Source organism: Mesoplodon bidens (genome assembly GCF_964165515.1).
Source record: "Mesoplodon bidens genome assembly, chromosome: 8".
In the NCBI taxonomy this organism is placed as follows: Eukaryota; Metazoa; Chordata; class Mammalia; order Artiodactyla; family Ziphiidae; genus Mesoplodon; species Mesoplodon bidens.
The window spans coordinates 89,262,747-89,289,789 of NC_138165.1; the positions used below are offsets into that span (position 1 = coordinate 89,262,747).

A 27,043-nucleotide genomic window follows, 5' to 3' on the forward strand; every position below is an offset into this window, starting at 1 on the left:
GATGAAGCTTCGCTTGCTCACCCGCCAGTCACCTCCTGCTGTGCGGCCCAGTTCCTAACAGGTCACGGACTGGTACCAGTCCACGGCCTGGGGTTTGGGGACCCCTGTCCTAAGACAATATAAACTCTACCAGGTCAAGAATTTTGTCAAGGACTTTTAACTGCTTTGTTCATGACTGTTTTCCAATGACTAAAACATTTATTGAATTGAATAAAAAGTCAAGGAAAGACCGGACCTCTTTGTAATCCAGGCAATCTGCTACTTAGATTATTCACTCTGTTAATATCCCCCTGAAGGATGGCTTTCCCTGAAAGGAAGTGAGATCAAAGACTCAATCATCATAATAAAATACTAATGTTTATGCTTATTAAGAGAGGTAAGTAGAATTTTATAATTAACAAAGCCATTTTAGACTATAATTTAAATTGTCTTTTCCCTCAATGTGTAACCTTAAAAAAGAACTCACAATTTTATGTTTCTGTGCAATGCATTACTGGTTGCAATTTGCTTTTCAGTTACTTTTAATATGATTAAATAGTTAACTAACCATGATCATGCTTCCGTACAAACTTTGCACCCAACTGTGAATCATAGGCTAACTCTAATAATTTAATGGGTGCTGTCTATGTAACGCTATCATAGATGCACCCTGCTGAGTGTTAAATAACTCAGCTTCTGTAAATATAGCCTTACATTTTCTAATTTAAAGGCAAAATTAGACTTCAATGTGTCTAAATGTCAACAATAACAGTAATTAGCAGTTACATTAGTTTATTGAGAATTAGTTGATTAGGATCCAATTCGATTTTTAAATCATCATTGCAAATTATTAAGCTCTATTTTCAAGGAACATATTTTACGTCATTAATGATCCAAAGAAATTGTGGAGGGTAACGATTTTTTTTTAAGAATGACCTCGAAGAGACCTACTTTTAGTTTGCCTATTCACTGAAGAATCACTCATATAATTAACTTGTCTCATCTCTTTCCTGAGTTATTCAGATGTGCAGTGAGAAAGGGAATGGCAGGTACAAACTCCTGGAATCATCTCTAAGTCTAACCATACAGCACTGTCCTCATATGTTACACAGCCTTGATTATGCAGTAGAAAAGTTTCTTATAACATATGAATCCAAGAGTTACATATTGTTTACTCTTAAAGCATAATATTTTAGAAACTTTATACTGCATTTAGCTAAATTACTTCACTTGTAGATAGAGTAGCCTTCATGGGATAATTAATATTTTCTAAAATACTTCCTAAATTCTACTAACTGTAATTTTCATAATGTATATTGTTATTCAAGCTCCAGTTTGCATCCATTATCAGTATGACAATTAATGTGGAAGCTATATAAATAAGAGAAAGCTTTCTTTTTACTTTCCTATTAGATATAGATTATTTTTTTCCTAAGACTAATATATGCTTTGTTAAATTTGAGAAACAAATGAAGTAAATTTAACAATTCTCACTCCTGCTAGAAATTATATATGATTTCTGAAGAGGCTAACATGTCCAACCACTTGTGTTTTTATATACAGAAATATCTACATATCTAAAAACTGGAAAAGTACAAAAAGTTGAAAATTGTATCTCCTCTTAATACAAACTTCAGACTTTATTCACTTCACAAACAGGTTTTCAACAAAAAGAAATGATCTAAGAAAAAAATGGGAACTTGACAGAAGTCCTTTCTTAGATGAATTTTGATCTATATACAAATCATTGGCAGTGAGGAACACATATATATCTTGAAGAGTTAGAAAATACCATTTATTATTTCTTCATTCTATAGTAAGTCAATAGGAAGACACAAATTCTCAAGATAACAAATCAAACACATTGAAATCTCTGTACTTCGGCGTGATGAATTCTGTGTGATGGCAGTGTGCCTTCTAAAATCAATGCCTGTGTTTACTGATGATTTTGTCATACACTCTAGCAGAATCACTACCTGAAGGAGGAATGCCCAAAGAGATACTTTAAATTTGAGAATTATTTTTCTCTGTTCAGCTGTTAAACTGCCTCTCAGGAAACCAGTAATTTACAAAGTGAAATTAAGCAAGGTGACTCAATTACGTAGCTTTATGTTCCAGTTCCTGTACATGCTTTAAAAACGCATGTTAAAAATCATTTTACTCCTTAGTAGTCAGCAAGAGCATACCGAACCCACAATGGAATTTCATGGTGTGGATTCATGGTCATGCAATATGCATTGCGCCCTCTGGAGTTCCAGGGATCGCTGACAGTTAAATCATAGTGGTTATGATGAATTCTGAAATCTCATGACTGTGTGAATACAAATGTGATTTCATATAACCAGCAAGACTTTGAATTTGAGAGATGTCAGAAAGACAGAGACACAGTCAAATGACAACATTCTGTCCCTAAAGTATTTAGGTGATGCTTATGGGAACTACAGATTTTCTTTCACACTTCAGAATATTATGGATTGAGAAAAAGTGCTAGAATTCTTACTTTTTCCTTGTATCATATATTTGGAAAATCTATCAGATGGGTTACAGGAGAAAACAAAGATTTTCCTGACAAAGACTCTCAGGAACCTTAGGGGTATGGGAGGAAAACGTGTGGAAAAAATAACCACACTCTTGTTACCACAACTTGGAATCAGTGGAGTCAAGAGACCTCATCCATACACATATACACAGACATACTCACCTTAGTAAACTTCAAATTCTCAAAGGAAATCCTAAATTTTTGTCTTGTGCCAGTAGCATGACTAGTTTTAAGAAGCAGGCCTCATCCTCCTTTTATTTGCCAGCAATAACTCTTTTTGTAGTCTCCTTATGATATGAAATCAAACACCAAGGTTCCCCTGCTTCTATTATGTAAAGCATTCTCATTACAACTGAGAAAAGAAATGTAAAGTATGTGCAGCTATTGTAATCTGCCATTAGATAAAAAACATAAAATATTAAGAATTTTACTGCTCAAAATTTTTCCATCTTTCATCCATTTGCAGAAAAAAAAATTCAAAGAAAAGAAAATGATAAAAAGTCTGAATTTCTCTGATGTAAAACTTAATTCAAACTTTTTTCTACTTAGAAGCATATTTATCAAATAACTGGAATAACTTGCTATTTACTTATTCATGTTTCTTGTAGGAAAATAACAATGTTGTTTCTTAGTCTCACAGGACTTTTAAAAAAGGCTAAGACCTTAGAAGTAAGGATTTGAAACCAAGCTATGACCAGAAGAAATTATGAATAAGATGATGTTGATGTTCTGCCTGGTGCCCTCCTGTTTTCAGTTACCATCTCCTACCATGCCACCTAAACTCCAGGTGAAAGCTTCCCTAGGTCCATTTCCACCACAGATCTCTGATCTCCAAACACCTTTTTAATCCTGGGCAACACATAGGTATTGTGTGTGCCATATCAGTATCTGCTTATTTTGAACACATAATCTTGCCTTTCCCTGGAATTCTAAATTAGTGATATCAAAAAATCCCTCCCATTGAAACTAGAAAACTAACAAATTCTTATTAATACTTCTATTAAGGGAAAATGTAATAAATAAATGAAGGAAATAACCATAAGAGATTTATACTTACAGGAATAAAAACATGCATAAAGCTAATGCTAAAAGCTAACATTTATTGATCACATACTGAAATTCAGGCTCTAGACAAAGTATTTCCATATATTTCCTAATTTACACATATTGGACCCTGAAACAGATGTTAATATTATTTAGATAAGGAAACATAGTATTAAAATTATACTTGACCCAAGCTCCAGAGCTAGGACTTACTCCCATGCCTCTCTGATCCCAAAGTTCCAGTATTAATTATACTTTAGTACTAGATACATTGCCTTAACACTTATATATTTATATTCATATATACTGGTAAGAAAATAAAAGAAATAATTCTCTCTTGGTATGTTCCAGAAAGCTTTCAGATATGTTAGGATCTAGAAATCATTCTCTGTTGAGAATCTTGCATGATGAATAAGAAATTCAATACATGGCCCAAGACAACAGACTAATTATAATCATAAAAACAAAGAGAAGAAGTGCTATAAAAATTTGTCAATCATTGTGTATAATGTAGAGAAGACCAGAAATTGATGAATAAATTAGTACATGTAATCTCTAAAAAACCGTTTTTAGACCAGTTTCTAGTTAACACTGGCAGCAATATAAACAGGCCATGATAAATAAAAAACCTCAGAAAAAGCAATCACTAAGATCTTAAAAACAAACTGAGTCAATACATTTAGAAATTTAAAAGTTTGTATCAGTTATAAATCATATATTGAAAGTAATAAATATAACATAATTATACAAATAAAAGACAGAAAATTTAGAAAGCCACAGTATCTCCAAAGAGCCATAGCTGACATCCCTCAAATATGATAAGAAAATATAGTAATTAAAAGACTCAGCTTGCTTACATGGATAAGATGGATTTCTCCAGGAGAAATGCACTAAAATGCTCTTAAGAGAAAAAAAGAATGAATAAAAGAAATAACTACTAAGTAGCCATATGACCTTGTTGTATCCATCTCTCAGAGACTTCCGTTCTTCTCTCTGGGCCTCAGTTTCTCTACATGACATTCAAGTTTTAAATACCACAGTTTTACAGACATTTATTTGCCTTTTTTGACACATAGGGAGAAGATGTATAAGTGAATTCTATCTGTACTGATTTCAAATAAGAACAAAAGTTAACATTAACACATTAAGACTCACACCATATTTGTCTGTCAACCTTAAAATAGCAATGCCACAGACATATTTGGAATGGCCAAGCCTTTCTCAAACAAGAAGTACTTTAACACACTAAGACTTGAAATGGAAAATCTGAATGCCTCATCATTAATGGTAGCAGACGAAGAGATGTAGGCAGAACACACCAGCGACAAGACGCGTTAAAGATCAGGCAAATGAAAAGTTATGAATATAAGCACTAGAGTAAAGGCTAAAGACCCCAGGCCAACATAAAAACCAAGGGTGGCTTGTGAAGCAAATTATACGATCTCAGGGTAAGATAACTGTCAACAGTAAGGAGATCTAGAGAAAATGAGCAAAGAACAGAAGAAAGGTAAAAGAAGCCTTGCATGGTGCCCATCCTTGGTGGTCTTTATTCTCATTCACTCATCAAGAATACTCCTAAACAAATTTGGAAAATAGAAGATTACTAAGAACAGCTGTCTGCTGGAATTTAACCAAGCTTGCTGAGACACAAGCACTTCCAAAACTCTCACCAGCTTTCAAATTTGAGGAACACAGATCACACGTAATGGTCTTAGCTGAACTTGGCAGTAAACTTACACAGTGGTTTATGTAATAATCTTTAAGTTCTAAGATCTGTGATAACTAGTATTCTGCCTTCCTTTGTGATATAAATAGAAGACTCTCTGAGGGTAATAAACCTTTTAATCTGTGCTCTTCATATACTTTAAGTCCTGGTATATAGAAAATTTAAGAAAACCAGGAAAGTTGGTCAAAAGTAGATTTTTAGGAGACACTCATTTTTCTGGCCTACCATGATCCCTGCTGCTAAAGTCTCAAGTTTTCCCTACTATCCACACTATAGAATAACGTTCAAATGCCTTTATAGATCACACAAGGCCCCCCATAATCTGATTAGTGTCTACCTCTTAGGCCTGATTCTCTAGCCAATTTCTGCCTTGCTCTCTGTTTTAAAAACACCATATTGTGTGTTAACTTTTGCCCACACCATTCTATTTCTTGCCTTCATACAGTTTTTTTCTGTGGTTTTAGAATACCTCCTCCTTGTCTTTATCTGATTATTTTATTTATCCTTTAAAACTGATCTAAAATATCAGCTCCATCAGGAAGCCACCCTGATATTTCATCACCATTACTCCCTGGTTCATTAGTGAACCAACCCATTTGCAACTTTTGCTTAGGGAATATTCTAGGCATAAACTTAGACTATCTTCCACATTATTTCATGAGCATCAGTTTGAGCCTCTTCAGAGTTTTATGTCTATTACACCAATCCTAAAGTGACTGTTTATTTTCTTCTAGAATAGCACTTACAATTCAGATAATATCCACCAGGTAAACTTAATGTATTTTTATGTCTATAAGGACAGATGTGATGTAGCATTGTGTAATGGGAATTAAAAATGTGTTTTGGAACCAGGCTTAGATTCTACTCCTAACTCTATTACTTGCTTTTATAAGCTTTGGTAAGTTACTAATCATTTTCAGCTGTTTTCACACCTATAAATACAGAAGAAAAGTACCATTATCATTGGGTTGTTGTAAGATGTTATATAAAAAGCAACTGGCAAAATGCCTGGTGAACAAATATTATTGATCATTTCCCTTCAACTCTAAGCTCCTGGAAGAAAAAGGATGATGACTTGTGTTTGTTTTTTTGTTTGTTTTTTTAACACCTTCAACAATTAGCAAGCACAGTATGTAATATAATGAGTACTTTGTGTTTGTTGAATGAATAACTAATTATGAATAAACACATATACATAAAAATGCATCATTAGTAAATTATGTTTCTATAATCTCAAGCTCTTAAAATAAAGTATTTCCTAAATAGTATCGACTAGAAAAATATGTTAAGCAGTTTTTAGGAAAATTTGTTAGGACATGGTTGAAAGAAAGCCTGAAGACATGAAATAAATTAAACGTCTTCTTGCTTACACAGGAGTTCCCAGAAACTCATCACTTGCCTCTGTATTCTTCATCCTATGTTAACTGTTCTGGCAAAAGAAAGATACGTATTATTACATCATACCGAAGGCAGAGGTTTATAGGTTCCCAAGCCTATTCATTAAAAAAAAAGTATTTTATAAAAATCACCTATAATTTCAACATTAGATATTCTGTCCTTCAGTTTTTAATCCATATTCATACATGATTTTTCCACAACATAGACACTATTTGTTTTCTTTTTTGCAGTACATATCATATAGATTTTCTATGTTTATGTGTGGTTTTCATAAATTCTACATTACAGGCTAAAAAATATTAATTACATTGAGGTGATGTACCAAACTTATTTAAACATTTCCCTACTAGTAGATATTTCATAAGTAAGATGCAATCCTATATAAATTGTTCAACATGAACCTCCTTTGTATGGAGGACAAAAAAATCCTGCCTTCTGTTCCATGTAATTTTCTTTAGGAAAGAGAGAATGGTAACATCATGATATGCTAACCTTTGATGTACATTTGTTGTACAGAATACAACAGAATACAGAATATGATAACGAGTTTGTGACTTAAATAAAATCCAAAGGGAAATCAAAGAGGATTCATGTGAGCCATATTTAACAGATATATAATAACAACACCATCTCTAACTTCTCCAAAGAAAAGAGGATGTCCTAAAGCAGACAAGGTAGTTGAAAACCTATCCTTCATTTTATAGAAAAAGAAAAGTTCAGCAGATTTAGGTTCCATGTTCTTACTAGTTTGTCTAAAATCTGGTCATTTTACCACTGGAGTAATTATGATTTAAAATTAGGTAAACCTGAAGTGCAAATATTGGATGGAAGTGATAAACAGTAAGTCTAACCATATATCTCTATCTAACATATTTGAAAAGAGACAGTATGGCTTGGTCAATTATTTTATCAGGAAAAAAATTCAAAAGAAAGAGAACTAATTGGTATCAAATTTTTCAAAATATTGAAATAATACATTCCACCTAAAGTCTCTAGCTAATTCCTCTAATTTGTCCTCCAAAGACCTATTCTTTCTCCTTTTGAAAAACTGTGACTTATTAAAGTAATTAAGACTAATAATTAAATTTCCCCAGAAACATTTTCAATATGGTCCTGTCTTTTATCACTGGCTCTTCTTTGTACCATGGAAAATGTTTTCCATAAACATCATCTTCGCGTTTCCTTAAAAGTAAGTTAGTGTCCATTCTGAGCATCTTGCCTTTCATTTGTATGCATTTAATCCAATTTTTAAAGAAAGAATAAATATAATAAGCACTATGATAGAAGTTTAAGAGTTATAAAAGTAGTAAGAAATTCTATGAATGTTTTAATAAATATTCTAGCAATGAGCCAATACAAGTAAAAGCTAACCTTCTATCACTTACATAGCACATTAAATATCTAACTCCTCATGAAAGATGTATATATATATTCAACATGTGTGTATGCATTGTACAATGTTTTTGCTAGTTGCAAACATTTCTTTCTTTCACTTGGCTTTTTAAATGCCAAAACCCTTACACAGTGTCTTAATTATTTTCATATGCTTATCTGAGATTTTTCACAGAAAAAATTAAGTGCTTCAGAAATGGTTATTGAATTGAATGGAATCACACCATCATTTGTCATGAAGTATAATTTAATATCACATAGAATCTGATGTTAAGCTATCTTGTTTCAGACTGAAATCTAGTGGCTTCAGAGATGTTGGTAACGGAATTGTTCAAAACATTGCATCATGAGAAGGTTCAGTTAAAATATGGCCCCTTTACCATGATCTCTAAGATAATATCATGATGTTCCAGTTTGCAGGCACACTTTCAAGGGATACTTGCATGCAAAAAAATATATATATAATGCTTTTAATCATTCAAGTCTAAATTTTTGTTCCTGGGGTTTTGTGTACTCAACAGAGTTCATTTCTAAGGGAGAAGACTGGAAGAGATATGCATGTAAATTTAGTATTAGAATGAATTCCAAATAAATGCCAATATAATTCAGAAAATCAAACTATTTCTAAACAACTGTTAAAAGATTCATTTTGACTTCACATTTGCTAATCACACAAGATGTTACAGAATACCACCATTTGTTATCTACAAAGCAAAAGAACAAATGAATAAACTGTATCCAGCCATGTGTATAATCCTCCCTCAGTTGATCCTCAGTGCATTGTACCATAGTAGGAGTGTGGCTTTTTCTGCCCCTTCTCTGTAACATATGAAAGGTATTAACTTTCACTTAAAAAAGAAATAATGAAAGAAAGAAAAAGCAGCTTCTGTTTGTACATAAACACCAGGCATGGAGATTCTATACTGCATCCTAGGAGAAGCCAGGGAGCCAAAATAATGAGCTTAAAACCTCAGAAATCTGTGTCTATGATTCAATTATTTGAAAGCAGTTACTAAATAATCTCTTACATGATACCAACATATTTTACTTTGTAATATGTGCTACTTTGTTTATCCACCCCAGAATTTTGTCTTTATTTTAATTGCTGTTAAGCTCTTTGCTCAAGGTTTTATAGCTTCATACTCTTACACTCCCAGATTCTCTTTCTATTTGAGTTTGTAGCATGTGGCCACTGAGGTTACATTCACTTCTCCTCTTTCATGTTTAGCCTCATTGCCTCAAACTTTTCTTCTCACTGAATACACATGAGGTCATTTATCTCTTCATATTTCTATTCAGTCTAAGTGCTGAATTTGTGTGTGCACTTTTTTTCTTTCTCTCATTTTTCTCTAAATCATTAAAATGTTCAGATTTCTTTTCCCAGTGCTTATTTCTTCTTTACTACTGAATAGCACAGAGCATAACCACTATGTATTATTTTGAAAGAGATTTACTCACCAATTTATTGTACCTTAGAAATGTACTTCCAGTTTTTTATGAAGTCAGATGTGCATTAATCATCTAAGGTGTCATTAGCAGAATTATTTTATTGCCAATGATAAATATCAGCAGATTTCTAAAATTCTGATGGTGGGAAGAGGTACAAAATACATCAGACACAAGCTGCTTTTGATAATTTATGATGAAAAATACAACTTCTATAATAAATAAAATTTATTGAAAGAAAAATATAATTAAGTCAAATGTGCCTTTTTGTTCAAAGAATTAAGGCTATACTTAATTATATATAGTGTTCCCCAATTAGATGATACTGATAAATATCACTTCAAGTTACACTTGCTACCATCTATTTTCTAAACTGGTTTTAATATATTTCACACTATTGGTTTTTATTATTGCTTTTATTTTAATTATCAAAATTTGCATTATTTGCATTATTATTATTATTTACCTAAGCTGTTTCATAGACTATATTCACAGTCCATTAACTTTTGCACTATTCACAGTGCATTAATTTTTGGCCCTCAGGAGCAAAAAGTATCAAATTCTGTCTACTGATCCATGACCAACATGAAAAATCACATTCACAGGTATAAAATATTTAATTTATTCACAGGTATAAAATATTTTCAAACAGGTATGTGGACTAGATATCCCACTGTCACAAATTTTGTAATTATAATCATTCCTAATTATAGGTATTAATTTATAATACATCCATAATAGACACACTGTAGATTTGGAATATGTGGGAGGTTTTGTAAGTGTATTTTAACACCCACCTCTTTCTTTCCCATTCAAGAAATCATTAGCAGAATGAGAATAGTTATGGGAATAACCTTGCCTATACTTTAATTTATTTAAAAAGAAGTAAACCATTAAAAACAAATTGGCACTTAACTATTCCTGGTTACAAATTACTTGGGACACACTTCAGAGGTGATTATGACATTAGCTCGGGAACTGCTAAACTAGGGTTTTATTTCAAACCCGACAGAAGTCAGGAACAATGGTAGTAATGATCTAAATGGTAACAGTGTTGAATCTGGCTATATCAAATAAAGTCCTTGTGGTAAGCAGAATAATGACTCCCAGAGATGTCCAGGTCCTAATACCTGGGATTTGTGAATATGTTAAATTTACATGGCAAAAGGGATTTTGCAGATATGATAAAATTAGGGTGCATGAGATGTCACAGTGCACTGGATTATCTGGGTGGGCCCAATGTGATCAAAAGAGTACTTACAAGGGAAAGTGAAAGACAGGAAGTTCAGAGTTAGAGAGGGAGATATGAGAAAGGAAACAGAGATTGGAGTGATGAGACGGCTGGCTGAGCACCATAAACCAAGGAATGTAGACAACCAGAAGAAGCTGGAAAAGACCAAATGGATACTTTCCTAGAGCTTAAGAAGAAAAGCAATGCTGTTGACACCTTAATTTTAGCCTAGTGAAACCCACTTGGACTTCTGACTTCCAGAACTTTAAGATAATAAAATCTGTGGTTTTAAGACACTGAGTTTGTGGTAATTTCTTACAGCAGCAATAACAACAGTCTTTAAACAGTGGAGGCATATTAGTATACACCAAATATGTATCCTGAAGCGTCTGACTTACTGCCTAAAAACATTTAGTTGGTAGTGACTCAATTCCAATGCTAATTCAGGGAGAAAGGAAAAAGAAGCAAGATAAGATTAAAAATCTTGGGACAAATAATATATGAATATTTGCCTTGTATAGATGGAGATTTAACTGACCACTTTCTTCACCAAATTAGAACCATCCATTTGGTTTTTTCTTCCTATTTTCCCCTACCTGTTACATAAAAGGACTCTTAATGAATGAGAAAAAGTGAAAATTTAGGTAATGAGAAAGTGGATAAATAAAGAATGTAAATAATTGATATTATTTCCTTTAAGAATAAAGCTAATCACGGTCTTAGTTACATTAACTTTATCTATATAGTGATTTTTACTTAATTATAATCTATTTCCATAGTGATTATCACTTCTACAGAAAACTGTATCTATTTAATGAAAATGACCAATTCCAATTTTTTAGATAGAGATCTATCTCACAGTTCCATTCTTTCATTTTAAAAAGTATGGATCCTTCTTACTTTCGTTCTAAATCATGAATTCTTCATTATATGATCATTCAGCAGAAACATAAAGCAATAGCTCAGAAAGTGCTTCCCAGTTAGTACTATATATAACATACTTTTACACTTAAAAAATAATACATTATATTCCTGTTATAGTTCTCTCCAGGAATTCTTTAAGCGACACATTTTAAAAAGAAAAAAATGTTGTTATATATAATGTTATATACTGGCTGCACACCATTCATGTAATACAATGTATTTCATAATAAACCCATTCACTGCATGTTAGAATAACTGATATTAAATAGAATTAAGTGATTTAAAATATCTTCCAATGGAATTGACTGAATTGATATGAACATGTCCTGCTCCTAGGTAAGGGCCTCCTTTCCTTCATCTAATACCCCATCATTACACTTTTTTGATGCAGTACAAAACAAATTACATAGTGATCAGTAAATATGAGGGATTAAAATAGAGCAGCTCATTTTGTTTCTTTTCATTAGTTCATTAGTTGGTGTTGCTGCCTGGTCCCCATTATATAAGCCTGACCAATAGAGGTAAACAACGATCCTTCCCATATAATACTAGATAAATACTCAAAAGACATTATAAAACACTTCTGAATGCTAAGGAAATGTTGCTAGACTGAGGCCTATAACCCTATAGATTAGCAGAGAGCTAGATGGAATTGAATATTTAATTGTACATAGTTTTACACTTATATTCATATTTAAAATTTGAGTAAGAAATGTAAATGCACAGCAGTCTCCCTATAAGTCTATATTATGCTAAGCAAAAGGCAGTTTCATTGTTTTAATAAAACTATAGTGTCTCAGTACATTAAGCTTGTGAATTAATCAACGAATACTAATTGGGGTGATTACTATATCCTAGGCACTCCAATATGCAATAGAAAGTCGAGAATAAGGAATATTTTAAATAAAAGAGAATAAGAGATGAATCCAGCCTCTTTATTTTACAGTCCAGCTGCTGAGAAGACCATGACTAAAACATATCAATATAATTTTTGAGGACTATGACACACATTTTGTATATGAATGGACGACTAATTTTTTGTGGTAAGGTTGAAGAACATTCCAAAGAGAAGCTGATATTTGAGCTGTGTTTACAAAAGAAAAGTATAAAAAAGGAGTTCTAACTCTGTCTCATAATATTGTAAAAAATCATCAACTACTTGCTTAAACTCTTTGGTATCAAATAGAACTAAGTGATTTAAAATATCTCTCAATGGAATTGACTGACTTGATATAAACATGACCTAGTCCTATATAGAGGCCTCCTTATCTTCAGCTAATACCACCCATTGTCACATTATTGGATAAAGTACAAAACAAATTACATAGTGATCAGTATACTGGGGATTAAAACAGAGCAGCCTTTTTTTTTTCATTAGTTCATTAGTTAATAAATTTTAATTTAGTATTAAGATTAACACCCACCCAGTTTATCTCCAATAGTTTTATTTTTAAAAGCCCAACTATTCTATAAAAAGAAGTTTAAGCAAAAGTGGGGAACACATGTTTAAGAAATGTCACCAACTTCACCCAAAATTATTAACTCCAGCATCTGAAGTAGTATCCCAATATTTTCCAACATTTAAGTACAGCTGAACTTCAACCATGCAATAAAATACTATACTTCAGACTTAAGCATACATTCCTTTCATTTCTGTCTAGTTGCTACAGGGCACAGCTATTCATATCTACAAAGACTGTTGGATTTACATGTGAGGGGAGAATGGGTTGAAATGAAGGTTGCATCACAAGAGAAAGCGTGAAACACAATAGAACAGAACAAGAGAACGATTGTCTGAGGCACCTCTTTCGTACACTGCATGGATTGTGAGTGTCCAGCTCTTTTTCAGATATTTATCAAGGGCAGTTAACTACCATTCTTTTTGTTGTAGAAAATAAATGGATAGGGGTGGGGAAAGATGTCATGAGTAGGGGAGAAAGTTATGTGTGGAATGAAGGGGGAGGATGATGGGAGGGAATAACTTACCAAGGTTCTTTAAATCATGCGAGTTAATGACCTTGCACATTTTATTCACACTTACACTTTCCAACCTCCAGAGAGACTTAAGACTTGTGACAATGTCAGAGTCTGTAAAAATTAAAGTATGTCTTTTAAACTCAAAAGTTTAAAACAGGTAAAAATAAAAAGGATCAACTTTGTGATATATTTGTAGAGGAAAGGAGAAAACATATTTGTGCCTGTAATTTTTGGTATCAAAATTGCAAATGTTTTAGAAACCACTATATACATCCAAATGTGTAAGTGTGAATATGACCAAGAAATTGAGACTAAATTTACCTTTCCTCAATATATAAGTTAATAAAATTTAACTCAGGATAATAGGAATGCATGGGAGAATGTTACTGGGAAAAATCATACTTAATTGAAGAGACCAGTTAGAATCTTATCATTTTAACACATTCAAAAGACTTACATGTTTACATATAAATTTTAACATGTGGATATATACCAATATGTATGAATAAAGTTGAGAATCAATATTTTACATGCATCTCATAAACTTACTCTAAATTTACAAACATTTGAGCAATTCCTTTCTAAAAGACATGTCAACATGTTACATATATTAAAATAGAGATTAAAAAATTAAAATTGTTTTTAAAACATAAGTATATCAGGACAAATCACAACTTTCTGTATTCAAGAAAATGTAAAAACTAGCTATACTAATTTAGTTCTCAAAACTACATAATGTTTAAGAGAAAAATTTAGTTCTCCACTACAGTACACTTGAATTAGATAAGACTGTTTAAATTCCAGCTCTGACATTTTCTAGCTGGGTAACTTGGAGCTAATCACTTAACTCATCAGAGCTAAGAGTTTTTAGCTAGAAAACAAGGATGATATATACCTACCTACATGACTGTGTGAGGATTATGTAACTGTAAAATAACAGCTGTAACTCTATGGCTGCTAGTTCCAACGTCTTTTCCCTCACCCCCACCCTCATATAGATTTTAACCAGGAAAATCTACTTTGAAAAGAAAGACCCCTACTAATTTTCCATTTAAGGTCTGTGGGACAATAAGAGATGTGCAAAGAATCTCAATAGAAGATAAAAGTTATACAAACTCCTTCTGCCTCCAATAGGTAATATTTTTAAATGCACACATGGCTATATCTACCAATTGTACTTATTGATAGAGCACGCAAGACAATTTCCAAAAGCAGAGAGCATATGATTAATGTTCTAATTGTTAGGTTAGTGTTTTTTTTTAATAAGGCTTTTATGTAAAGATATTTAGTTCATTGACATCCACCAATTGATATTAGCCTAATTTCTTTTGTTTTTGTGAGATTTGTGATAAGTAATTTGCTTTCTCTTTGTATAACAAACTTGGTACGGTTTCAACATTTCCATATGATTATTGTATCGGGGCTTTTTGTTGTTGTTTTTGTTATTTTAAAATTAAAAACTTTCTATCTAGCTATTAGATAAATGTATTTAAACACTGCAGAAAGAGATTAAGGAATGAGAATGAGGACTAATGGACTTTATTCATGTTTAGGATATGTAAACCTAATTTTATCAATATTTCAGACATCTCTGACACAGAGTATTAGAGAAAATATTTTCTGCCTTCCTCCCAAAATCACTGGGTGCATGAATTGCAAAGCTTCTATACATCAACAGATACAATGTTATTTCTTAACTTTTATAACTTACTATGGTGAGGCACTAGAGAGTTGACAATTTCTCTTCTTTTCCCCTGAGAAGATAGACTAATTTAAGATGATTTCTCTTTCATACAACCTAAAACATGCTGTCAGATTGAAAGACTCATTGGCTGCTTAGCATGAAAATGCTATTATCCAAGAGGTAGCCCCCCATACTGATACATTTCATAGAAACATTTTTATGCATACACTACCCACATGGTTAGAATCTGTATAAGAATATGAAAACTTTTGATTTGTGAGCTCCTGTAGAAAGGTGGAAATTATTTCCACAATAATAATAGTTCATCTGTTTCTAAATAGCTTAATGATTCCCATGAGTCTATTATGAGAACCGTTCTTTAATCAAAACTTTTAACTTCTGGTAGATGTAATCACAATCTATTAACTGTATATTTCTTTCAGCACCGGCTGCTGGACCAAATCATCAAACAGGAGCAATGTAATAAGTATTTTGGAAGAGCACACTAACTATCTGTGAAAACTTAGTCATTTTTACTTTCTAGGTCTGTCTCTGTGTCAACAAGTGAAGCAGCTGGACTCAATTTTTGTTAAGATCTGTTTTGATTCTACAATTCTGAGTTTTTCTTTTTCTTCTTCTTTTTTTTTTTTGTGATATAACGCATCAGGAAAAAAATGACCATTATCTCAGAACAAATTTTAGAGAGAATAATATGTGGTATACATTCTAAAACAAAATGCAAAGTGTCAATATTAAGACACTAAGAAATAATATTAACTTAGCAAGGCAAATTTGATGCAAGTTATGAAAAATTCTTGATCCTCCCTCATTGGGATGTTTAATCATAACTTAATGGAACTTGCTGCTGTATCTGACATTGAGGACCTCACTATCTTTTTCTATTCATGAAAAAGTAAGGGACATTTTTTACACGATGCTATTTTTTCATTCTTCTCCCACCTGACAATCTGATCACTTTCAAGGGGTTATTCTGTAATACCAAGTTGTGTTTTCCTGGTTGGGTTGTTTCAATCACCCATTATACTTCTTTCCATTCTCTCATTTGGTGATTTTATGCATTCTCTTGGTTTTAATTATCACCCATGTCCTGATGATTTCTAAAATTTATCTTGGGCTCTGATCTTTCCCTAAATTATAGACTCACATGCCTAGCTGCTTATCCACATGGATATCTCCAGGCATCTCAAACTCAGCATGGTAAATTTATCTCACGCTCCTAACCCTACACTACCTCTCATTTTGGTCGTCTCTATAGAAGGCAACAGGCTTTAGCCCTGAGACATCCAAAGAACTTTCTGTAATGATGAAAATGTCCTGTATCTGCACTCACTAGTACAAGAGCTAGTAGCCACATACGGCTGTTGAGCATGTGAAATGGAGCCAGAGAAGAAATGAATGAAAAAGTGAATGCTTCATTTTGGCACTTTAAATTCACCTGAAATAAAAAATGTTTCAGTGTATACTAAATTCCTGCTGGTTTCCATTACCAAAGATAGGAGATAAGGAAAAAGATTGTGGGTAAAACATAAACTATAGTAAAGAGAAAATTCTAAACCTCAAATGCCATCTCATTTTTTCAAGTTTCATTGGATAGAAAAATGAATGAAAAAAAGTGCAAATTTTAGAAATTTTAGTTACAAAGCAATAAAGAATACCAGTTTCTGTTTTATCTTGTAAGAATATAAGCATAAAAGAATATATTGTTACACATATAACGCATTCATTTATTTATTTGACAAATATTTATTGAGCACTAACTACATGCAAGGCACCATACTAGGTTCTGAGCACTGTGCAAGAAAACAAACAGATATCATCCTTGTTCCCAAGCATTTTTAATACAGTGGTTTCTCTCCCAAGCTGCCTTTCTTTTTTGGTTTAAAATTTAAGTTTATTTCACCCTTGAAAGAGAATAGGGAAAACAGAATCAGGGAAATATAAGTACATATTTTTCTCTTGAGGAAATAATGTTTTATAAAGTAAACTGTAGTATACAGTTTCTTTAGAGCAGCATTTAGTCCTTATTAAATCTAATGTTTATTTTATTTTACTTTATTTTTATTTTTTGGCCACACCGCACGGCATGTGTGATCCTAGTTCCCCCACCAGGGATCAAAACCACACCCCCTGCAGTGGAAGGGCAGAGTCCTAACCACTGGACCGCCAGGGAAGTCCCATAAATATAATGTTTTTTATAGAAACCTTTTGGAATGAAAGAAAATATAATTTCAAGAAACAGCTTCAAAACAATTCTCCTAACTATCTAACATAAGATGAAATTGGTGTAAAGAATAACAATGAAATACACATTTAGAATAACCTATATAGATATACTTTTAGTTTTAAATAACTACAACAAAACTATATCACAGTTGTCAGAAACTATGGCATGCCTTAAATAAATGTAAAGTATTTTTGAAGTACAAATACTGATGAGATAAATAATGTACAAGATTAAGTGACAGGTAGAAGAAATAGAAATCTGTAAGAGCTGATTAATCATTACAGAATTATACTCTCAATTGATTGTTCTTAAGTATAAAAAGACTGAGTCTGCTGTTTATAAATACCACAGTGTTTCTTTCATTAGTTATCTTCTTCTCTTAAAAAAATAAAAAGAATACTGAGGTGATTAATTGTGAAGGTTAAGAAACAAATATTCTGCTAGGAGTTTTTAAATGTAAAACTAACTCATAATTAAAATAACAACAAAAAAGTATAGAGTTATTTATACTTAAGAAATACAATTTTTGCAGGGCTTTTAAGGACCAGAAATGTATTTTTTCACTTTATATCAAAACATATGAAAAAAGATATATATCCACAAAATTAAAAGATAATCATTGGCAGTGTATTCTATAATGTGTTATCAAAAAGTACTTGTAAACTCTAGTTTTCCTATTAACTAGAAAACAAAATTGATTATAATGGCAATTTTTTCCTGAAGCTAAATGTTCCATATTTTACATATTCTACTATACATAACATTTTATAATAACTGTGCCCCAAAGTCTGTATAGTTCAGTTCACCACACTATTCACTTCTTATAGTCATGGCAATGAAAATTTCACAAAGATGTATAATAATCTTCATTATACCAACTTCAAGGGGTAGGGTTACCTCAAAATAGCCCAATATCCTTTAAAGACCCATCACAGAGTAAATATTTTTAAATGTGTGTATAAATAATTCCTGAAACTATTAACTGTTTTAGATTAATGGAGACAGATGGTGTCTTTATTTTTTGGCTTCAAATATATTAGAATTTATTTTAAAACCATAAAACACAAACAATCCAAACAAAATTCTTTAGGATTTTAGAGTCCTCTGATCAGATCACATTTCCATCCTCTTTCTACATGAATGCTTTCTGGTTTCATCTTTCTGTACCCAGCCATCTACACTGCCCTTTAAATCATTTTGACTCCTCCTTTCTGCACCATTCCAAGATTTGTTAAATCTTCCTTGATATGTTACCACACAGAGTATCCTCTCAGCAATGGATACCCCAAGCTTTACACCAAGGTGATGATGAGATTTATTTACTTTTAGTACCTTTTTTCATGATTGTCCTTTGATATCTCTAGAATTAATACTATTAAATCACTACCTATCAGCCTATTGGCATAATATGGCTTAATTATCTCTAAATCTTTTATTTTTAATACCTACCCACATTAAACTTTTTTCAATCAACTCAAACAATTTTTCCCTTGAATTACTTTTTCTTTGGCCAGAAATATTTGAAGTGATGAAAGTTTGGATGCTGAAGATGATTTAAAAAATAGGATACTGGCAATATCTATTTTTCCACAGAACACTCCGGAAACACTACTGAGCTATTTTTTTAATCATTCAGATGCAATAACATTATTGCTTATTATATATAAAGTATTCACAACATAATTATCTTTTATTTTATGCCATAAAGTAATGGGAACTAATCAATTGTTCTTCTTGCCTTGGCTCCCAAAGCCATTATTTTATAATTTATTTCAACAAATATTACTGGATACCTACTATATGTCACATACACTGTCATGTGCTGAGCATATAAGATAAAGCAGAAACATTCAGAAAGCAAATGAGTGTGAGCAAGAGAGAAAGGTTACAACAAAGAAGCGTGATACTATAACTGGTTTTAAAAGTAGCATTCAAAGGCTGCTAAATTCATTTACTTCTGGGAATGGGGAATCAGGAAAAGCTAATGATAGGCACTGTATTTTTAGTTGGGCTTTGAGAGTTATGTAAAAATCTGTACAAAACGCCTGGTGAAGAGAGGTGGAGCAAGAGGACGAGCGAGGAGGGTACACAGTTGAGAAAGTGTATCATTGGTTGAAGAAAACTGAATAACCCAGTGTGAAAATAATAAAGCAATCAGGTATAGATATAGAGGAAGATGAATCTTGAAAAGCAGAATGCCGACAGGCTGTGAAGGACTTTCTAGATTGTGCCTGGAAGTTTGGACTTGATTCTCCAGGCAGTGGAGGGTTTTAGTGCAAGAGTCCACAGTCAGGTCTGCATTGGGAAAGTCACTCCGATGCATGCAAGGTAGACTTCAGGAGCAGAGGGACCAATCTGGAGACAGTGGACTATTACAGTATTTCCAGATAAAAACTGCTGAGGGTAAAAAATATGGCAGTGGAAAATAAAAGGGAGAGAAGCAACTGAGCAGAGGAGGAAAAAATACAGAAACAAAATTACTAAAACTTGGAGACAAGAGGGAGACATGAAAAATCAAGTATGACTCAAAGCTTCCCAGTTTAAGTAACAGGTAACTGAAACAGGAAAAAAAAAAAGAATAATTTTCATGAGTGTCTTAGAGAGAACATATGCTGTTCATTTTTACATGTGTTGTATAACACAGGCATATTACAGGCATTTAAATGACTGTGGCCTAATAAGTTACATTCATTTTTGCAGTTAGTCATTTACTACAGTCTCCATACTTTCACCCACAAATCTGCTTTTCCATATAAAGTATAAAAGTGTTTTAAGCATAATCAGATGTTTGACTGGTAAACCTGTACAGGATGAAGTTTGGGACCATATATCAGAATGCTTTGGGGTCATATATCAGAATGCCTTGAACTTCATATATAAGGACACCATTAGTTTGTGTTCTTTGAGTTGCTTTTTCTTGAATGCTCCTAGATTTGCACAGAATACTTCCACAATCTCACTTTCAGGTAGTTCTTCTCACATAAAATACAACTGTCCATATATATGTACATATACTAATCTCATTATTGAATATTTTTTATTATGAACAGAAAATTTATTCCATCTGCCATAGAATTTCTAAATTATTTTTAGATGTTAAACTTTATACATGAATAGGCTTATTTGGCAGGAAAGAAACAAAAGATCCGAAATATTATTCTGCATTAATGTTCTCATATGTGGTATAATCATATAATATCCCAATACTGACAACCTAAGAAGCACAAACTAATTATTTTGTGTGTATTCCCAGCCAGTTTCATTCAATCAGCTGCACGACTCAGTTCAAAAGGTGATTAATTGGCCCCTGTTTCATATTGCAGAATTACCAGCCCACCTATGATACGTGCAAAGACACTGAGAAATTTTAAATTTAAGCTTAATCAACTTCTCTAAATATTAAACATAAAGAAATAAGGGGACGGTTAATTGACATTCAAACCTTCCCTGAGGTAGAACAATTTCCCACTCGCTCTTACCCAGTGATACACTCTATACAATACCTGCCTGTCAAGAGTCAACACCTCTGGAGGTGGAATATAAAACTGCCTCCTCTGCTTAACTAGTTGGAGTGATTCGACAAGGATTAGTTATGCATGAGAGGGTATCAGTAACCCCAGGAAGTCTCAAAATAATGACTTTCCTTCTTATCCTGCAATCCAATCATCTTAGCTAAGAGTGACTGAAATGTTTAATTATTACATGGAAATCAAGTAGGCTATTTTGTTCTACTTTTTCCACTATTGCCTTCATTTTTAAGTAGATTTTTTAACAACCTCCAAAAAATGTTGATATATTTTTATTATACTGAAACCTCTCTTTTTCTCTCTTTTTATGGGTGATAGAATATTTCCAAACAAATTTCCATTACAGTAGAATCATTTTGCTGTCATTTAGGATTGTTGTTGTTGTTCTATACATTTATAAACAGGTAACAACAGGTTTTTTCATGGTATGTCTGAGATTAATACTTTTATATTCAACATGGAAGTACCAGTTTAGCAGCTTGAGAATCAGTGGGAGAATTTACCTTCTTATGATCATTTTCATATTTTAAGGCTCAACATTTTCAAGGAGTTCTAGTTATAAAAGCACCAATTCCTCTCAAGTAGTAGTTTAATCTGACACAGAAGTACACTATAGATTTTAGGAAACTATGTCAGTTTCCCAGAAAGACATTTGAGTCCATCTGCCCAAAATAATGTTTTAGTAACCTACAGAATTTTGAATGTTTCTTCTCAAAACAAGCGGTGTTCAATTAATAATGATTTTTGCAAACAGCAATGATGTTTTACACATACTAGGCAGTCAAAATATTTGTTTAAATTAATTAGTAAAAGTTCACCAAAGCAGTGCAAAAAGGGCAACATGTGGCTAAGAAAAGAAGTTAGAAAGTAACATTGAAATTAATGCAAACTGAGAGTCAGCAGACTATTGGAAATAATATTAGAATGATGGTCAAACTAGGTTCTCACCTAGTTTTGCCACCATCTACCTCTGTGATCAGCCACACACTTAAACTAAATGTAAAAGTGAAGCAAACAGTATTATAATGCTGAAGAATGAAAACAGGGAGGCTAGGAAATAAGATGCCTTGGTTCACAATCCAGCATTTATATTAACCTCTCTGGACATGTTTTCTCATTTTAAAGGAGAGAGTTGAACTAAGTGACCTCCCTAGTTCCTTTTCATCTCTAGAACATTATAATTCCATGAAGGGAACCACAAGTAATGGCATGATCAAAATTGCTAAGGTTAATTCCTGAAAACTTCCTAAATTTGGTTTTAATTGAAATTTGCTGGAGAAGGCTAATATGAATAAGCTAACAGGGAAAGCAAATAACAATAGCCACTGTGCACCTGTTGGCTGAATGAATGAATGAGGAAGCAGAAATAGAATACAATAAATTATATTTTATATATCTTTTAAATTTACCTAGTGTTGTCCCACAAATTATGCATGTGCCCACTGCATCCCAAAGAGAATCCTTTGAAAAATTTAGTAGGTAAATTACCTAGGATGATAAAAATATATAAAAGGTGGAGCTATGTTTCAAAGCCAATCATCTGGAGTCTAGCCCTGGATCTTACCAGTAGTTATCTGACTCAATCAGTGTCTTTTTCCCCACTTCCTATTTTCCTGCTTCTCCAGGCTTCATTACCTCAATATCCAATACCTTTTGTGCTTTTTACCACTTATACTTCAATTAATATCCTCCATGTATCTCAAATATACAGACTTTTTTATCACTCTCTTTTTCCTGCCACATTTTCTTTTCTAGCCTAGCTTGCTACAAACGTTTACTATTTTAAATTCCATATCTCGTTTAAAAGTGATATCATAATGTTTAAATTAAATATAAAATGGAGAACGGACTTGAGAATTCCCTGAGCAGACAAAACCATTTAAGCCATGTAAACAAAACTAAATCTAGCTTATTTCATTAGCATAAGCGAAAATTTACTCAGGTTATTTCTTGTAAATGCCTCTGACAATCATAAAAGAAACAAGTCATATTCCTAAAAATGGTACAAGATAATTGCTTTTAACCAGTCCCCTGCAATCTGGAAACCCCCATCATAATAACCAATCACTGTAAAGGTTAACGACTTCCTCATTTCACTTTATAAGCCATTGCGTAACACTTCATGTCCCTAAGCTTTATATCAGTTTTTAGTTTTGAAAGCTTCCAGTTTGCAAACTATTCTTGTATGCACAATAAACTCTTACTAAATATTATTTATTGATTTGGTGGTTTTAATTTTGCTATTTCTGGAGTTTTGACAATAGCTAATAAGTTCAGCTCAGTACTATATCTAACCAAGAGCAAAGAAATAACTAAAACTTTTAAGTGAAATTAGATATAAGAACCAGACCTACCAATTTCTACAGACCCTGGAAGGGTTTAAAGCACCCTAAAAATTCCCAAGTCTTTATTCTATTTTAAATAAAATATTTTTAACAATATTAAAGAAACTACTATCTAATTCTAGAAGTTTAAAAATATTACAATTTCAACAATAGTGATTTCTTTTGTTGTCCTTTGAAACTATATACTATTTTATCTGCATTAGTTGATAAATTGCTTTTTTTGAAGGGAGGACTGAACACTATCAGTTTAAAAGGGAGTTAAAAACGTCCAATATAGGGCTTCCCTGGTGGTGCAGTGGTTGAGAGTCCGCCTGCCGATGCAGGGGACGCGGGTTCGTGCCCCAGTCCGCGAAAGTCCCACATGCCGCGGAGCGGCTGGGCCAGTGAGCCATGGCCGCTGAGCCTGTGCGTCAGGAGCCTGTGCGTCAGGAGCCTGTGCTCCACTACGGGAGAGGCCACAACAGTGAGAGGCCTGCGTACTGCAAAAAACTAAAATTCCACATAACCATCTAAACATTATAGACACCTTAATAAATTATCTGCCATATTACCAATTTTTAAAAAATTGATCAATGGTTACAACTGTGTCTTCTTAAGAAAAAAATTATTTTCTCTCTTATTGTATCAGTAGGCCAATGTTGATTTGTAGGTCACTATAGGAATCAATCTTACTTTTCCAAAATAGTAACTGTTTCAATATTTAACTTTTTAAAAAAGAAAAAGATGGATCAAAAAAACCAAACATCCCAGAAACAGAATTTTTCTTTATATCATTTAACTAAGGAAGAGCTTTTTTTTTTTTTTTTTTTTGCGGTACGCGGGCCTCTCACTGTTGCGGCCCCTCCCGCTGCGGAGCACAGGCTCCTGACGCTCAGGATCAGCAGCCGTGGCTCACGGGCCCAGCCACTCCACGGCACGTGGGATCTTCCCAGACCGGGGCATGAACCCGTGTCCCCCGCATCAGCAGGCGGACTCTCAACCACTGCACTACCAGGGAAGCCCTAAGGAAGAAATTTTTAAATTCTACATATAATACAATGATGGCATTTTTCAACTAGTAAACATCTCAGTATTCTAACTAATATAATTAGCATCATCTTACTATTTATAGATGTGGCATAAAACAATGTTTTTAATGTTTAGGGTCAAAAATACTTCAATTCCCAAAATGAAACCATTATGCAATTTCTGTATTTGAATGTCTCTCAAAATAACACGGTTTCAGAGAATTAGGCACTTGGAAACACTTAGGGATAATATTAAATGGAGTTATATTCCTATAGTAATTGTAAACCTCCTTTTAACATGTTTGTCCTAATGATATAATGTGTACTACATATATATTACTGCCACTTTTTGACTATAACTGCTACTTCAGAGCAAAATGACTGTCACTTGTTAGCTGCAGCTGTAAAGAGATGTTAATATGTCTTGGTTTCCAACTATGCTTAGCGCTACAAAAAGCTTTTCACATTCTCATCTCCTGGGTTACTGCTTTCTAAAGACAGTCATTGCACAGATAAATCTCTTGCAGCTATTCATTGCATGTTAATGGCGTTAATGTTTTTAGGTTTTTTGGAGAATACTACCTCAAATTTGAGACCAATGTATTGATTTGTATAGTTGTGTTTTTAAAAATATACATGCAGATTCTCAATGCCTTCCATAACCTAGTCTCGCCATACATACTCAACTGTTTCTTCTCAAACTTTTCCAGTCCTACAGTGAACCAGTCTTATGGTTTTGGACACATCCTGTGTTTATTCCTGTTTCTAATACATTCTCTATGTTCTTTTTTCTGGATGGAGCACCTGCTTTCTTTAGCTCTACTTATTTTAATAGAGCAATCTTGTTTAAGCCAAACTGAACTTCACAAGACTGTAGTTCATACTGATCTTGACAGACTCTGAAATTCAATTGCACATGTAGTCTGCAATATCACATATGTTTACAATGGGTTGTTTTTTGTTTTAGGTCTGTTTGTTACACGTCTACAAGTAGATTGTAAATTTCTTCTGAGTAGAGGTCAATTCTATTATTTTAATATTTGTTTTTAACCCCCTCCAGACCAAGATATAGCCAGCTATAAGCCTTTATACTGTTCCAAAGAAAGCAAAAATTCTTTTTTGACCACACATCCAGCCAGGGAATGGTATCAGCTTCTCTGTGTTTCACCCAAGTCACATGCCCATCATCATTGGCTCCAGTGCAGATCAGTATCTGCCTTATTTTGGGGAACTATATTCTACTTACTCCCACTATGTGATTCAAGTGAGGGCTGCCTATCATAGTACTAAATCCTCCTAGCAACAGATTTTACAAATAATAAGATCTGGGCCAATCAGAGACATTCCCTGGAGATTTTCCAATCGGAATTAAGAAAAAGAAAGAACTCTGAATGGCAAAGTTTAGAAAATATGGGGCTGAAAGCTGGTGGAAGTTATGATTCCACTCTATAAAGAAAGTTAATCTGGGAGAATGACACTAACATGGATGAGAAGGATAAATAGATGAAAAATCAGAAGCGTGGTTTCTAGCATTAATCTAGTTCCAGATTCCTTTATCTGTGAGGCCCAAATACGTCCTTGCTCTTCCAGCAGATGAGTAACTTGAATCCTTCTTTGGACATACATTCAAAGGTTAACAATCTAGGAGAAGGGATTATAGACTATTTTAATGTTTTTCTTCTTTAGTATGGACATGTTCAAATTTAGTTCAAGGAACAGGTATCACTTCTGTAAAAAGAAGCAGTTACAAATAATAGCTTTCATTTCATATGTAAATGATGTTACTATTCATAAACAAAATAGTGTAAAAGATCAGATTATCGCCCTTGGTCTCTCCTATAAGTAATCTGCATACTTTATAAAATATAGAAAGGTGAGAAACACTACACTTGGCCTAGACCAAGAATAACTTCAACATTCACGTGAATGGTCAGGTAAGATTAGAATAACACAAACATGGGCAAGAATGAGAGCAGTTTACCTTCAATGCAACATTTTGACTGGAGACATATTTCACAACGAAACTATAGCTGAAATGGTGCCTTCATCTCTAACATTCATCCTCCTACTTGAATCAAATTTAGTATCTTACAATTCATTTCTAAATTTGAGAAATTTTCCAAGCAGTTTTAAGTAATGTACTCTTATTTAAGAAACAGTCTCATTTCAGTCTATGTTCACTAACACAAAATTCTAACAAAGAGACTTTTTCACAGTCTTTAACTTTAGTGTTAAGGTATTAGGTCCTATCAACTCAAGAAATAGCTACTTATAAATGACTATGTATATTTTAGGTATAGTTTCATATTTCCAAACTACACATAAAATAAAATCACATCATATAACAGCTCACTATTACAGACTTTTGTATATGGCACAGGTTACATTATGCTATGTCAAATTTAAGCACCAAAGGTGAGAATATTTTTTAAACCTGAAAATCTGGAAACAAAGATTGGTTCTGTACTCCTCTAGTTAAAAAAGAACTTTTTAATATGTACCTATAAACTTAGCTGAATACACAGAATTGAGTATTTATATTTGGTTAAACTGACTATAAAAAGAAAAATAGGCTAATA

The 27,043-nt window shown here is 33.0% G+C and overlaps 1 protein-coding gene across 2 annotated transcripts in view; it reads right to left on the reverse strand.

Moving 5' to 3' along the window:
• ERBB4 (erb-b2 receptor tyrosine kinase 4) overlaps window positions 1-27,043 on the reverse strand; it is a gene marked incomplete at both ends in the record, with an annotated part of 1,145,028 nt that overhangs the window by 1,051,754 nt on the left and 66,231 nt on the right. The gene's annotated exons all lie outside the window — the stretch shown is intronic.